This window comes from Lissotriton vulgaris, chromosome 2_1 (assembly GCF_964263255.1).
Source record: "Lissotriton vulgaris chromosome 2_1, aLisVul1.2, whole genome shotgun sequence".
Classification (NCBI taxonomy): Eukaryota; Metazoa; Chordata; class Amphibia; order Caudata; family Salamandridae; genus Lissotriton; species Lissotriton vulgaris.
In genome coordinates this window covers 866,362,977-866,376,765 of record NC_141687.1, presented here as the reverse complement: position 1 = coordinate 866,376,765, position 13,789 = coordinate 866,362,977, and positions in this window count along the sequence as shown.

Below are 13,789 nucleotides of genomic sequence, written 5' to 3'. Positions count from 1 at the left end.
GAAGTCACACATGTGTTCATCCTTTTCTTGGGATGCTAAATTAAAGGTGTAACGTTCATAATCTAGGTTGCGTTTGTGTAGAAACCTCCGATCAAGGGCTCCTTTTACGTCATCGTAGGAGGTAGCATTTGCGGCAGGCAGTTCTTTGATGATCTGCGCAATGTCCTTTCCCACCAAATTTCGCAGAGCTATTAGTTTTTGCTTAGGATCCTGTACCTGCGACCCAGTCATATAGTCCTCAAAGTCTTCCGCCCAGCTCTTCCACTTGGGCCCCATACTATTTCCAGACGTTAACTCCAGAGGGTCTGGTGGCCGCAGATAGGGTACTCCCATGAGCACTTGGGGAGGCGGTGCGAGATGTGGTGTGGCCGATGCCATGGTTCCTGCTCCTGGAGCGCCTGTCGGGTTGGTGACGGACATCTTGGCTTGTGTCTGGTCACTCAACTAACTATTGTGTAGTTTATTTTACAATTTGAACGCAAAGTTCAGTGTTGCCTGGCTCCAGATAAGCTTATTCAGCAATTCGAATGCAAAATTCAGGGTTGCCTGACTCCAAAATGGCCGACCTCAAGGCCTCAGTGAATGTCTATGGCTGTTGCCTGACCTCAAAATGGCCACCACTCGGGACACACTGTAGTGGACCTGAAGTCACAGTTTCTTTCTTTCTTGTCTTTATATTTAGGGAGTTCAAATTCTTGCCGGTTATTCCAGCTCTTGGGACACCCTCACGCTCTCTGCTCGCTGCTGGCAGGTCGGGGACATTCACCGGCGTCTTTCCCCGGTTTCGCGCCGTTTTTCAAGTTGGGTGCCAGATTCCACAGTCTTTGTTTCCTCTTTCAAGGTCGGGCAACCTTGGTGCGCCCGCCGTAATCACCGCAATCACTTTCAGCAGTCTTTGGAGTCGTCACGCTCCCAGGCAGCTTCCGATTCAGCGCATGGAGCGTCTTTCCTTTTTGCGCTCTTTCGCGCTACCAAAAACAGGCTGCAGGCTCTCTGCTGTCGGGCCATGCACGGACGGCAGGGGTTGTTGCGGCATGATGGGTGTTTGGACATCCCACCCTCGTCGCCAGTGTCGCCTCCGTTTCCCCAATAATTACAGGAGCCAAGAGTGGATAGAAACACACCTTTATTCTATGGTGCCTACCCTTAACTGCCTCAGAAGTTTCCTAATCCCCCCTGTGTCCCCGCCTCTTCCTGTGCTGCCTGTCCTGTCCCTAAACACAGGTCAGGCAGAGACGATGCGACACCTACGTCTTAACTCTGCCACTGGCTGCTAGGCCGAGGGACTTTTGGGACCCATTGCGCTCCTTTCTGTTAGCATTAAACCCCGATTAATGGATGAATTGCTTCAGTGTTGCCCCTGATGTGAGCCTGGTGTTCCTTGCTGTTATGTGCTGTGCTCTTTGCTTGGGATAACAGGCTTTAGCAGTGTAATAGTATGCTGCAGGGAGCTCTCGTTGCATTGTGAGAACTATGCGCTTCCTGATTTATGTCTACTTTTGCCCCCCTATGCTCTTGTAAGGATTGTCATCATCTGTGTATCTGCTCATAAAGTATTATCATGCAATGTACTGATCTGCCTACTTCTTGTATGAATTGTTATGATAAATAAAATAAAAAATAAAAAAACAATGTTGTCACCCAGTGCTGAGTGCAACAGCTTCTGAAGGCAACCCCACCATGTTACACAGGGAGCTTGCTTTGTTTTTCACTGTGTCTCGTTGTACCTCACCCCATCTTATTTGTCCATTTTCCTCCTACTTTCCCACACTATCAGCCTCTATCAACAGGCATGTATTTGGAGTTTTCCCTAACGCCAACCAGGCCATCGTACTTTGAAAACTACAGAGCATCTTCAGCAGTTTTTTCCTAAGTAAGCAGGGTCAGGCAACACTAGATGTGCATAGAGGGCAACACAATATTAAGCCTTGTGCAGTTCAAGTATATAGGGTGGAAATTGTACATCTTAACATAAGCCTGTGGCAAGTATTGTTAGTAATTACCAGGCTTATTTATGTACCTCACTTTTTTTTTATTCTGTGGTTTCATAAAGTAAGTTTATACTGCTTTCAGGGGTTAGGAGGTAAAAATAATTGCTAGTGATAAAAGCCAGAATAATCAGCATTCCCTCCCACCCTCTGTATTGCTTCTTCCCTTCCGACCCTCCCATTGTCTATGTTGCTTCTGCCCTCCCACCCTCCGCCTGTTGTCCGTATTGCCCCTACACCCTCCATAACAAAAAAAATGCTACAATGTGACCAGTGCTTTTTTTCTAACTTCTTGCCAAGCTACATAGCCATGATGCTGTACAAAATGGGTAGAAGACATTGTGTAGGCTAGACCTATTGCTTTTGCCAATGCTTGGGCTTTTGTTTGTTTGTTTTTTTACTTTCGGCTAGGCTATACAGCATCTAGCTGATGTTGAATGACATCATCAAAAGGCATTGGAAAAGCCAGTAGGTCCCCAAGGCGAGACATATTTGTTTTGGCAATGCTTATATTTTTTGTGCGAAGCTCCGCAAGGAATGCTGTATGGAGGTTTGGCATAGAAGCTCCTCCCATTTCACGCCCATCTTTTCAATTGGCTCCTGTTACTGTGGTTTCAAAATCGCTGCTTTTCATTCATGAATAGGCTTAGTAGTCCCTTGGTACCGCCTTGTCTGCATTTGTAACCTCCAATAACAATTGGACTTTTTAGGTTTTGCCTCGCCAAAAAGATGCGCTCTGCGCATCTTTTTTGCGCAGGCGAAAACCTGATGAGAACTGTAGTGTGGCTTTGGGTCGGCCCTCGTCATTCATTGGCTGGCTCCATAAATGGAGCCTAGCCATTGGACGAGGGGCCTGTCCGTCAATGCCGGACCAGACACGGGGGCGTTCCCGAGATTCTTTGGCTTTTGCCGACGTCACGCGACGTCAGGCGAAAGCCGGGAACGCCCCCGAATCCGGTCCGGCATTGAAGGCACCCGGAAGAAGTCCAGGTGAGTGCTTGCTTTAATTTCCCGCTGTTCCCACCCCCTCTCCTGCTCGCAGCGTCTCCCGTTCCCGCCCCCCTCCCGCTGGTGACCGTGCTTTCCTCTACAATGCCCGTTCCCGCCCCCCTCCCGCTCTCCGTGTCTCCGGGCCCCCTTTCCCGCTCTACAATGCCCGTTCCCGCCCCGTGTCTCCGGGCCCCCTTTCCCGCTCTACAGTGCCCGTTCCCGCCCCCCCCCCACTGCCTTTCCTGCTGGGTTTGAGACGTTTGTGTAGGTCTCATGCCTTTCCTTCGCTTGTGTGCCCTTACGACGGCCGCCCCTCCCCCCCCCCCCCCAGTTGGAGTTTTGTTTTCGTTTTATCTGTTGGGGCCGCGCTGGGATTGGCCCAGCCGGCCGAGCCCCCTTCTGCGTCATCGCAGGAGGAGGAGGAGAGAGCCGGAAGGAGGAAGCAGCCTTCACCGACCGTCCCGAGGCTCCCGAGCACAGGAGGAGCCCCGGGGAAAGAACGTGACTTGGGTATGACTGGTCTCACTACAGCTAAGCCTTTTACACTGCCTTTCCTGCTGGGTTTGAGGCGTTTGTGTAGGTCTCGTGCCTTTCCTTCGCTTGTGTGCCCTTACGACGGCCGCCCCCCGAGTTGGAGTTTTGTTTTCGTTTTATCTGTTGGTCTCTGGTGTGTTCTGTTGTGACTAAGCAACATCTCTGCCTCCCACCGCTATATCGGGTAGTTCGGGCGAAAGTGTTGCTCATTAGCGCCTTTACCTTTATGAACACTGAAAAGCTCTGCCTTCTCTTGATCTATGTGGTGTGATCGCCTGTTATGCCCGCGTTTACCTTCCCAAGATGGCCACTATTATCTTTCCAAACGCTGATAGTTCTGCCTTCTCTTGGTCTGCGCAGACGTATTTGAGCACATTACTCTGTGCACATCTGAAATCGAACTGGGACGTTATTTATGTGTACCGCACCGCATACATTACACTGCCATGGCTGAGTACTGTGCACGAGTCCGCCTGGCACTGGGAGCGCCATGTTACACTGGGCACCGCGGGCCTCGCGCAGCTCGGCACGTGGAAGTGTCTGCTGCAGTCTCCTCTGCGTCATAGGGTACCTGTGACAGCACCGTCTGTGCGCGTGTGAATGTGACACGGTAGGTGCTCTCCCGAGTGTCTCTCTCTTCTCGAGAGCTCGTGAGAGCTTAGGGAGAGAAGGAAGATGGGGGAAAGGAAGCGGGAATTTACTGTGCTCTCCCCTTAATCACAAGATGTCCATCCCCACCTTAGACCATAAAACACTTGTCACCCGTTATGTATTTCATGATTGTTTTGCCACACTAGGTATGGAATACTTGGCCCCTTTTTTTAAAACGGAACATGTTTTTGAAAACAGAAATGCAAATACTGCACCTGCTGTTCGGCTGTCCGTTCTCTGTGGTACAAGAACAGGGCATGTTCGAGTGTGCTCTTGAGAAGAGGGAGATTTTATGAATGCACAATGAGCACAATTGTATGCAGAAGTGAAGGGTTGCCTCGCAGATTCCTGCAGTGTTCTGCTTGCAGTGGTCCGTGGTTTCAATGGAAATGTCCCCGTTTTGTGTACATTTCTTGCAGGGGAGGCTGATTGCATCAATACTAGTGGTGAATCCGGGTATCATGTTTGGATGTGTTCGTTGTATTCGGATATTTTCTGTCAACTCGAGTAATCAGCTTGTGACCAGGAAAAAGGAAATCAATGAGATACATAAATTATTCTTCGGGAGCGGGAGTTCTGTGTGTGTGTGTGTGTGTGTGTAAACACACACACATATATATAATAAACACGCAGGTATATAATTTGTCTTTTATTTCCATTGTAAAACAGGCCATGACCCCCCTCCCTAAACTCAACTGTGGTACTAAATCTCATGTTATATATTGTGCACCTGCATATATGGTTTGTGCCGGAGAATTTTATTCTGTTTCTTTTCTTTATTTATTTTTGTAACCATATTTCACTGAAATCAGGATGCAGAGGCTATTGCAATTTGTTCAGCACTGTACAACCACACCGAAGGGATATCTGTGACTATTAGGGGAGTTGTTTCCCTGTGTAGAGTAATAGTTGAATGCAATCTGTGAAGCAACATAGGTGTTTTTCTCCTGCTTCTTTTGCTGAATTGCGATAATAACATCTAATTTGATCTTTGCACCGAAGTAGTAACGTGTGAATGTGCGCTTATTAGTACGGTTAATCTAAATAACATGTTATGTGTTAATGGGCCACATTTATTTTCAAAGCCATGGCATAAACATGGGTGTAACTATGCAAATGATTAACCAAGGGAGCAACTAAACTGGCACTGGCAGCAACTTGAGAGCAGCAATGCATCAGCAAAGCTTTAACCAATAGTGTAGCAAACTGTGAAGGGTGTTAGCAAGCAGAGGAGGGAAGCCTGGCCTCGAGGCGCTTTACTTGTAAATTGTAATCTAAACTGGATGTGGTGAGAAGTGGACGAAAAAGAGGGGCTTCCGGTGGCTGTAGGCAACAGATGTGGTGAGGAGGGCAGGTGCAAAGAGTCGCGTCATCACTAGAGCTGCTTCCTCCGCTCTGACGCGGACACGGGCAGTCAGGTAAGTTTTCTTATTTTAAAAAAATGTACTTTTTAACCCCCGCGTGAGTCCCCCTCCCTCCCCCCCCCCTCCCCCCACACGAGTCGTAAGGATCGGAATGACTTAGGATGTATTCGTCTTCCAAAATGGTTTGCAAGAGTAAAATAGTGGCTGAAGATCACAATTCCATACCGGGGAGCACACAGAAAGATGCCCAGATCGTGTCCTCCTCCCAGATGTGGCCCTTGATGCCAGCAGCTGCCCCGGTCTCCTCGTCCTTTGTCGCCGCTGAAGAGGAGGATGCCAGGACCAAGGACCGGGTTTACATTCGGGAATTTCAGCCCTCGGACCATGAGGTGGCACGGCGCATCTACGAGGGGATTCTGGAACGGATCCCCAGCACTGCCTTTAGGGGGCTGAAACACGAGCCCCTCATTCAGATCCTATATGCCCTGCTCATAGGTAAGCGCACACCCATCCGAGAACGTCAGTACTTTCGTTGCATGGACGAGACACAAGGACAAGAACCGGTGTTACCCAATATATCAGATGCCAGGCTGTCTCCCTCGGCCTTAGTATGCATGGTTGTGTCAACGTTTTATGTGTCCATGTTTTCAAATGAAGGTCCGTAAAATGCATAATGTACTCCTGTAAATGTGATCATATCTCATATATGTTAAATTGGAGTGCGTTAAATACAATTAATTAAGCACATTACTTCAGCCCTTGTGTGTGTTTCCAGTATCGGTTTCTCCGATACTTTAGGTGCAAATGTCCCTTTTTGACCCGCTAGTTTATTAGCAAGGAGCATAGCTTGACAACCATCGCCTTCTGTTAAAAAGAGGCCAGTGAAGGGGTGTGAAGTGTCACAAAGGTGTGAAGCGCTGGCACCATGTGAGCTTGGGGCTCGGAGCCAAACCATGGTGGACCTGGTCGGCTGCCCCAGGAGACACCTCTGCGAGCCCCTACCGCCCCCCGCCCTGCTCTGCTGGGCCCTGCTGCTGCTCTGCGCCCCGGAGAGCTCCGCGCTGGCAGACTTCTCAGTTAAGACCCTCTCTGCTTCCCAGCCTGTCGTCACCCAGCCTGCCCTCTCCCAGCCTGTCGTCACCCAGCCTGTCGTCACCCAGCCTACCCTCTCCCAGCCTGCCCTCTCCCAGCCTGCCCTCTCCCAGCCTGTCCTCTCGCAGCCTGTCCTCTCGCAGCCTGTCCTCTCGCAGCCTGTCCTCTTGCAGCCTGTCCTCTCGCAGCCTGTCCTCTCGCAGCCTGTCCTCTCGCAGCCTGTCCTCTCGCAGCCTGTCCTCTCGCAGCCTGCCCACTCCCAGCCTGTCCACTCCCAGCCTGCCCTCTCCCAGCCTGCCCTCTCCCAGCCTGCCCTCTCCCAGCCTGTCCCCTCCCTGCCCTTTCCCAGCCTGTCCTCTTCCAGCCTGTCCACTTCCAGCCTGCCCTCTCCCAGCCTGTCCCCTCCATGACCTTTCCCAGCCTGTCCCCTCCATGACCTTTCCCAGCCTGTCCTCTCCCAGCTTGTCCACTTCCAGCCTGTCCCCTCCCTGCCTGTCCTCTCGCAGCCTGTCCTCTCGCAGCCTGTCCTCTCGCAGCCTGTCCTCTCGCAGCCTGTCCTCTCGCAGCCTGCCCACTCCCAGCCTGCCCACTCCCAGCCTGTCCCCTCCCTGCCCTTTCCCAGTCTGTCCTCTTCCAGCCTGTCCACTTCCAGCCTGCCCTCTCCCAGCCTGTCCCCTCCATGACCTTTCCCAGCCTGTCCTCTCCCAGCTTGTCCACTTCCAGCCTGCCCTCTCCCAACCTGCCCTCTCCCAGCCTGTCCCCTCCCTGCCCACTCCCAGCCTGTCCTCTCCCTGCCTGTTGTCGTGTCCCGGCGGCAGCAGGCAGCAGGCAAGAGCGTGCACTGCGTCCCCGAAGTAACAGCCCTAAAGAAAGCAAGAAGTACACCCCCCTCCCACCAATCCCTGTTAGGTAGTGGAAACTGTCCAAACTGGGGTGCAGACAGCCCCTCTCACCTTTCAGCCTGGTACCATTGCACCAGCCGCACTACTTCCCTACTGACCGTTCTCCACTTCAGCCCCGTCTAAATTACAATTCCTGCTTGTGACCCTTTTGCCTGCTTGTGCATGTTTTCGTGACCCTGTTGCCTGCTTGTGCCTCCGTGTGCCCCTATTGCCTGCTTGTGCCTCCGTGTGCCCCTGTTGCCTGCTTGTGCCTCCGTTTTCGTGCCCCTGTTGCCTGCTTGTGCTGTGTGGGTGTGTGTGGAAGGCTCTGTGTGGGTGTGTGGAGGGCTCTGTGTGGGGAGCTTTGTGTGGCTGTGTGTGTGGGGGGCTCTGTGTGGCTGTGTGTGTGGGGGGCTCTGTGTGGGTGTGTGTGGGGGGGCTCTGTGTGTGTTTGTGTGTGTCATTTGCGAGAGATAAAGCTAGTGGCATTGTAAATGACAATGCCATTTATTTATGTTAAAAAAAAACATAAATAAAAATAATGTCAAGAGCAATGTCAATAGCTCTAACTTTAACAAAGGCAAAACCATTGCATTGTAAATGCTTGTTACTTGTGTTGTTACATGGTCTGCTTTATCTAGTTGGTGAGCACTATTTTCTTTAATGATCTTCCCTATTCCACCCATGACGTCGCAGCATGCCGCTACCTTTTATATTATAATTAGTCATGTATTTTTTTATGTTAAGCGTGGTCAGCTTTAACAATAGCGGCTGCGCTTATTTAATATTTACTTTCACTTTAGAGCCAGCGCTACAGCTTTCACTTTAGTGGTCGCCCTACAAAACCTTTCTTTCTTTCTTTATTTGTACTCTTTGTGAAAAAAGTGCCCCATACGCATTATCACTTTCATGTTGGCCACACCCCTTTCTATGGACGCTGCTCACTGTAACCTGAATACGGCGAGCAGCATCTAAAGAAAGGGACGGGGCCACCATTAAGGTGGTCTCGGATTTGTGAGAGTTTGAGCTATTAGCATTAGAAATGACAATGTCTTTTATAAATGTGTTGCTTTTAAAAACACATACTTAAAAGGCATTACCATTTACTATGCCATTGGCTTAAAATCTCTCAATTGAAGACCTATTGCATTGAAAATGCTTGTTATTAATATTCTCTTCTGTTTCTCTTGGTCGCCTGCTGTGTTCCTCTTCTTTCACGCGTCATTTTCGCCTTCAGTCTCTTGCCAAAGGTAGAAAGCTACACATAACTACAATACATACAAAACAAAAGCTTGAAATCTGTTTTCCCCCTTTCTTGTGCTTCTTTTTTCACCCTTCCCAAGCCACGTGCTTTCATTTCTTTCCCAGACACTGCATTTTAGGCCCCATCCCACTGGCTGTACACTGTAATTCAGATGTTCTCATTACACGTGTCCCATGGCCCGGGGCCACGCCATTATCCTGCCAAAAATCACAGGCTTTTGATGTGCTGTTCCAAAACATGCTCAAAGAAGAGCATGATAACGAGCCTTAAGCAAAGAACATCGCCAGGCCCACATAAATTAGACCCCCGCGCTATCCTGTCAGTGAATCTACTTAGTTCAAATAATTTACCGCTCACCCGACTGCTGGCCAAAAGCCAAAGCAAAGTCTTGGAGCAAAGAATGATAAACGCTGGGTGGATAGAGAAAGGGGGAGGGCGTAATACCAGGTGTCCTGGGAAAACCTTTACTGTGTTGTCAGATTGAGAATTTCAGAGACACCAAATGATTACGCAATTGTACCCGAGGCCTTTCTTGATCACAGTAAGCGTGACGCATCAAAGGTGAGCTGGAGACCCTCCCAGGGTCGCAAGAAAAAGTGATGTGCCCAGGCATGCCCCCAGCGCCCTCCTACCACTTCAGTGAAGACCTTTAATTTTAGGGCGCTGCTTTCCTTGGGACAGCCGAGCAGAGGGTCTCTGTGAAGATGGAGCCTGAGGGTATGAGGTCTGTCAGGCAGAGCAGACATTATGTGCAAGAAAGACTGCATTCATCACTGAAGAGGAGAGGGGGGCCTCGAATGTCACTGCCCACCCTAGCTCAGCTCACGGCAGATAAGATACTTTGGGGAATTCTCCAGTGTGTGTAGCTGCAGATACTACAAGGAAAAGTGCTCACATCTTTGGAACTGCTCTTTACTGATCATATGCATTCTCTGACAATGTAAACACGTAAGTAGCAATTCAAATCAACGCCTCCATTCACCCCTGCCAGAAATCCACAGAGGCAATCCTGTAGGTGTAAATGGGTTTACTAAGGCATATTTCTCTGGCACGCCTTCGGATAAATAGACAGTAGTAACTTCTACTCAAAGGTGGGAAGTAGGCAAACAAAATCTGGTTAGCAAGTGTGTGAGTGCCTACACACTTCACCGTTTGTGTGTGCTTATCTGTATGGTGTTCTTGTGTGAACTTGGAATTGTGCGTGTGTGCTCTGGGCCTCCTTTCTGCTAGGACTGAATTTTATTTATTTATTTTTAAAGTTTTGTATAGCGTTAGCTAGACCCGTAGGTATCAGAGCGCTTCACATACATATTGTGCAAAGCCGATGGGCCTTACATTACCTAGAAGGCTGACAGTAAGTAAGCAAACTACGGATAAAAAATACAGTATGAACAATAAATAACTGTGCAACGGAGGGGGAGAGAAAAAAAAGAAAAAGAAGGTGATTAGCATTACTGCACCTCACCTAGACCGACACTCATCTGAAGGTTGTGACCCCCTATCCCTTTGGCTTAGTGCTGAGTTCATGGTTACACTTATTCACCCGAGAACCTATAATACATCAGTTATTGTAAGTAAAACTTTATTGACTGTGCGATTACTTAAAATCTATACAGTATAGAACACATAAACATCACCCCCCACCCAAAATACCCTACCCCATTTAAAACCCTATATTCAGCTTTAAGATAGCGTAATAACTGTTTTTACTGCTTTGTGGTAGTTAAAATTTCAGTTAAAAAACAAAGCAAGCAAAAGGAAAAAAAAAAGAAAGAAAACCTCAGAGAGTCTCAAGTTGTGTGTAAGTTCAAAAGGGTTATTCTCTCCGTTACGCCAATTGTCAATAGAAAAGTTCTTAAAAAGCCCCCTGTAAGACCTTGGTTAGATTTCTGATTCCAGTGATTCCAATGGCTTTGCAAGAAATTCCTAAATTAGGTGACAACTAGCATGATTAGAACACCAGATGGTTCTCGTTACTAAATAACAGGGTCCTTAAGTTCTGTGGCCTTTTGATGGGAATCAAGTGCAGTTCTAACTTGATGGATAAACTTACCAACCCTAGGAAGTAGACAAGTCGTAATTTCTGAAAAGCACCAGTCTCAAGCCTCTCTGCAAGTTCTATGGCCCAAATTCCGTAGGGCCGGGCACAGCAAACGGTGGCGATCGCTGGCCAGTTTTGTACAGCAATATATATATATATAAGTCATGCCTCTGGACAACCGGATCAGGGAGAGACATCACTGCATTTTAGCGCCGAGACGCCCACGGGTAATTGTACGCGCTTTATAAGTGTCATTGATAAATAAATAAATAATAAATAAATAAAAGGTGTAACCAAGATTCTCTACCGTAGTTGCATAATCGGCAGGCAATGGTACAGTCAGTTTGTGCCCATTTTGGGTTAAAAGCCACGATCCTAAGGGCCAGGAGGCGCAGATACAGAATTTTCTTTCTTGCTTGAGTAGAGAGTGAGTCTTGCAAGTATGGTTGGGGTTTGCCGGGAATGTATGACTTATCCAGGGCCAGTGTGAGAGGGTTGTCCTGGAGTGATGACCGATCCAGTTCAAACGAAATGGTCTGAACTTGGCGCTTTACAGCTTGGGCCCAGGCAGAATAAGGAATTTCATGAAGGGGCAAGCTCTTTCCCTCAATTTTCAGTAGGTCAATTCCTTGTTCCAACTTTTTTTTTTTTTTTTTTTTTTTTTTTTTTTGGTGTAAGACATTTATTATGACAAAAGGGACAAACGGTTACACTGCGTCACGCCAACAACCCGGAGGCAGGCCGCTATGAGGTGTGTACATCATCTAAGTCAGGAAAACAGTCGACAGTAATACAACTTTTGTGGAGCTCCGAGCCCTCAGCAGGGTGTCCAACATTGCAATGTATCATACGTGAGCAACACAACCGTAGCACAGTTAGTGATCTTACATTTTTGCAGTGCAGTAGATAGATGACCATAACAGGAGCCGTGGAAGCTGTCTCGGGGCAATCCGCAGGCCCCAACTCTAGAAACAGCAAGTGGGAAGCACACATCTAGTAGCACCGTTTTCACCCAACCGTCCCCAACAAAATAGAAAAGAAAAGAAAGGAAACGTAAACAACGTAACAATGGTGCAAACATAGCAAGTCAACCACGCAGTTCCCCTCGCTTTGGCGGGGCCGCGTGTGTCCGTCGGCCGGTAGCGATCCGTGGCAGTAGTGGAGGTGAGGCAGGCAGCAAGCATACATGGCGGAGGTAGAGAGGGGGGGAGGGGTGACGCGGGGGGGGGGAAGGGAGATATCTTAGCAGGGCAAGGGGTCGGGACGAGTGGTCTAAGGGAAGGCAAAAAGGGGAACAGGACGCGCTGCTTGTACAAAGTGAAGGAGGGACAGCAGGGCAAGCGTGGTACATAGCCAGGGCGTGACAGTGCCAGAAGGGAACATCAGTGCCAAGTCAGTTCAGATACGCACAGCAACCACTCAGCCCATATCATCCGAAACACCCACATCAGGCGATCCTCCAGATACTTCCGATCCCGCCCGCTCTCTTGTCCACTGCAGAAAGGGCTCCCAAATGTCATTCGGCCTAGAGGCAGTGGGCATGGTCTCCCAGTAGTGAGTGAGTTGCGCGTGCCCATAGGTGACATCCCCGACCCACCCAGTGAACAATGGCAACGCCCTCCTGCCCCAGTGTAGTGCAACCTGTCGTTTAGCATAGAGGAGGAGGAGTGCATGTAATTTTCTGTCACAAGGTTCAGTGTCCTTGACGTAGCCCAGCAGGCCCAGGAGCGGCGACGGCATGTCGTTTCTACTTAAGATTTGGTTGATAGCTGCAAAGACATCTGTCCAGAAGTCTGTTAGTTTGGGGCAGCTCCACGCCACATGTATGAAGGACGCTTCTGCCCTCCCGCACTTCCAACAGGACGCATCCGTACGGATGCCCATGCGATGAAGTAGCATCGGTGTCCGGTAGTACCGGTGTAAAAATTTAAAGTGAATGAGCCGCAGCCGGTAGTTCGGGGACAGTGCAGTCAGCTGTTCACAGCAGTACTTCCATATGTCATCCGTGAGGGGGACGTCCAGGTCCGCAGCCCAAGCATCTTTGGCGGTAGCCACAGTGATTGGGGCCTGCTCCTGCATGCAGTTGTAGAGCCTCGATACCAATTTTTTGGGAGAGGGTTTCGACAGTAGGTTCTGTAGGGCATCCAGTGCCTGCGGCTCCTCCGGGAAGTGGGGTCCCAACTGTTTGCATGATTCCCTAAGGGAGTGGTACAGCAGCGTGTCCGCAAAAGATTCAGGGTGGTCCCCAACAACCGTGTGCAACTCGACAAAGGTGCCTTCAGGGTACAAGTCGGCGAATGTGTGCAGTCTTTGCCCCCGGAGCGTAAGAACATCGCCTCTGGCAGCCAAGCAGGGCAGCAGTGGGTTCCCCCGCAGTGGGATCGCAGGTGCATAAAGGGAGGAGAGGCCAGCTCTTCTCTGCAGTTCTCGCCAGGTCCAGCGTACCATTTCTACAGTGTCGATCTCCGCTGAAGGGCGCGTAACCTTCCCATATAGGGCCACGCGCAGGGGCAACGGGGCCAGCGCAGCCATTTCCACCGCTACGTGCGGTTGGTAGGGAGTGGGGAAGGCCCAAAAATGCAGAAACTGCGCCTGTGCACACAGAGAGTATAGCTTCAAGTCGGGAGCTCCGAGGCCCCCCTGCCTAAGTGGGAGTGTGAGCAGGTCCCAGGAGATCCTCGCCTGGCCTCCAGCCCAAACCAGTTTCAACACCAACGAGCGCACCCGCGCATGGAAGTGTGATGTCATGGGCAGCGGGATGTTCACAAACAGATACAGGAATTTGGGAAGAATCACCATTTTTGCCAACGCTATTCGTGCAACTAGGGACAAAGGTAGCCTGTTCCAAACCTCAATCTTCCCTTCCATCCAATCTACTGCCTTTCCAAAGTTCAGAGACCATAGTTCTTGCACATCCCGGCTAATCCAAATCCCCAGGTACTTAACAGCCTCAGCTTCCCAACGTATAGGGTAGTCTGCAGATG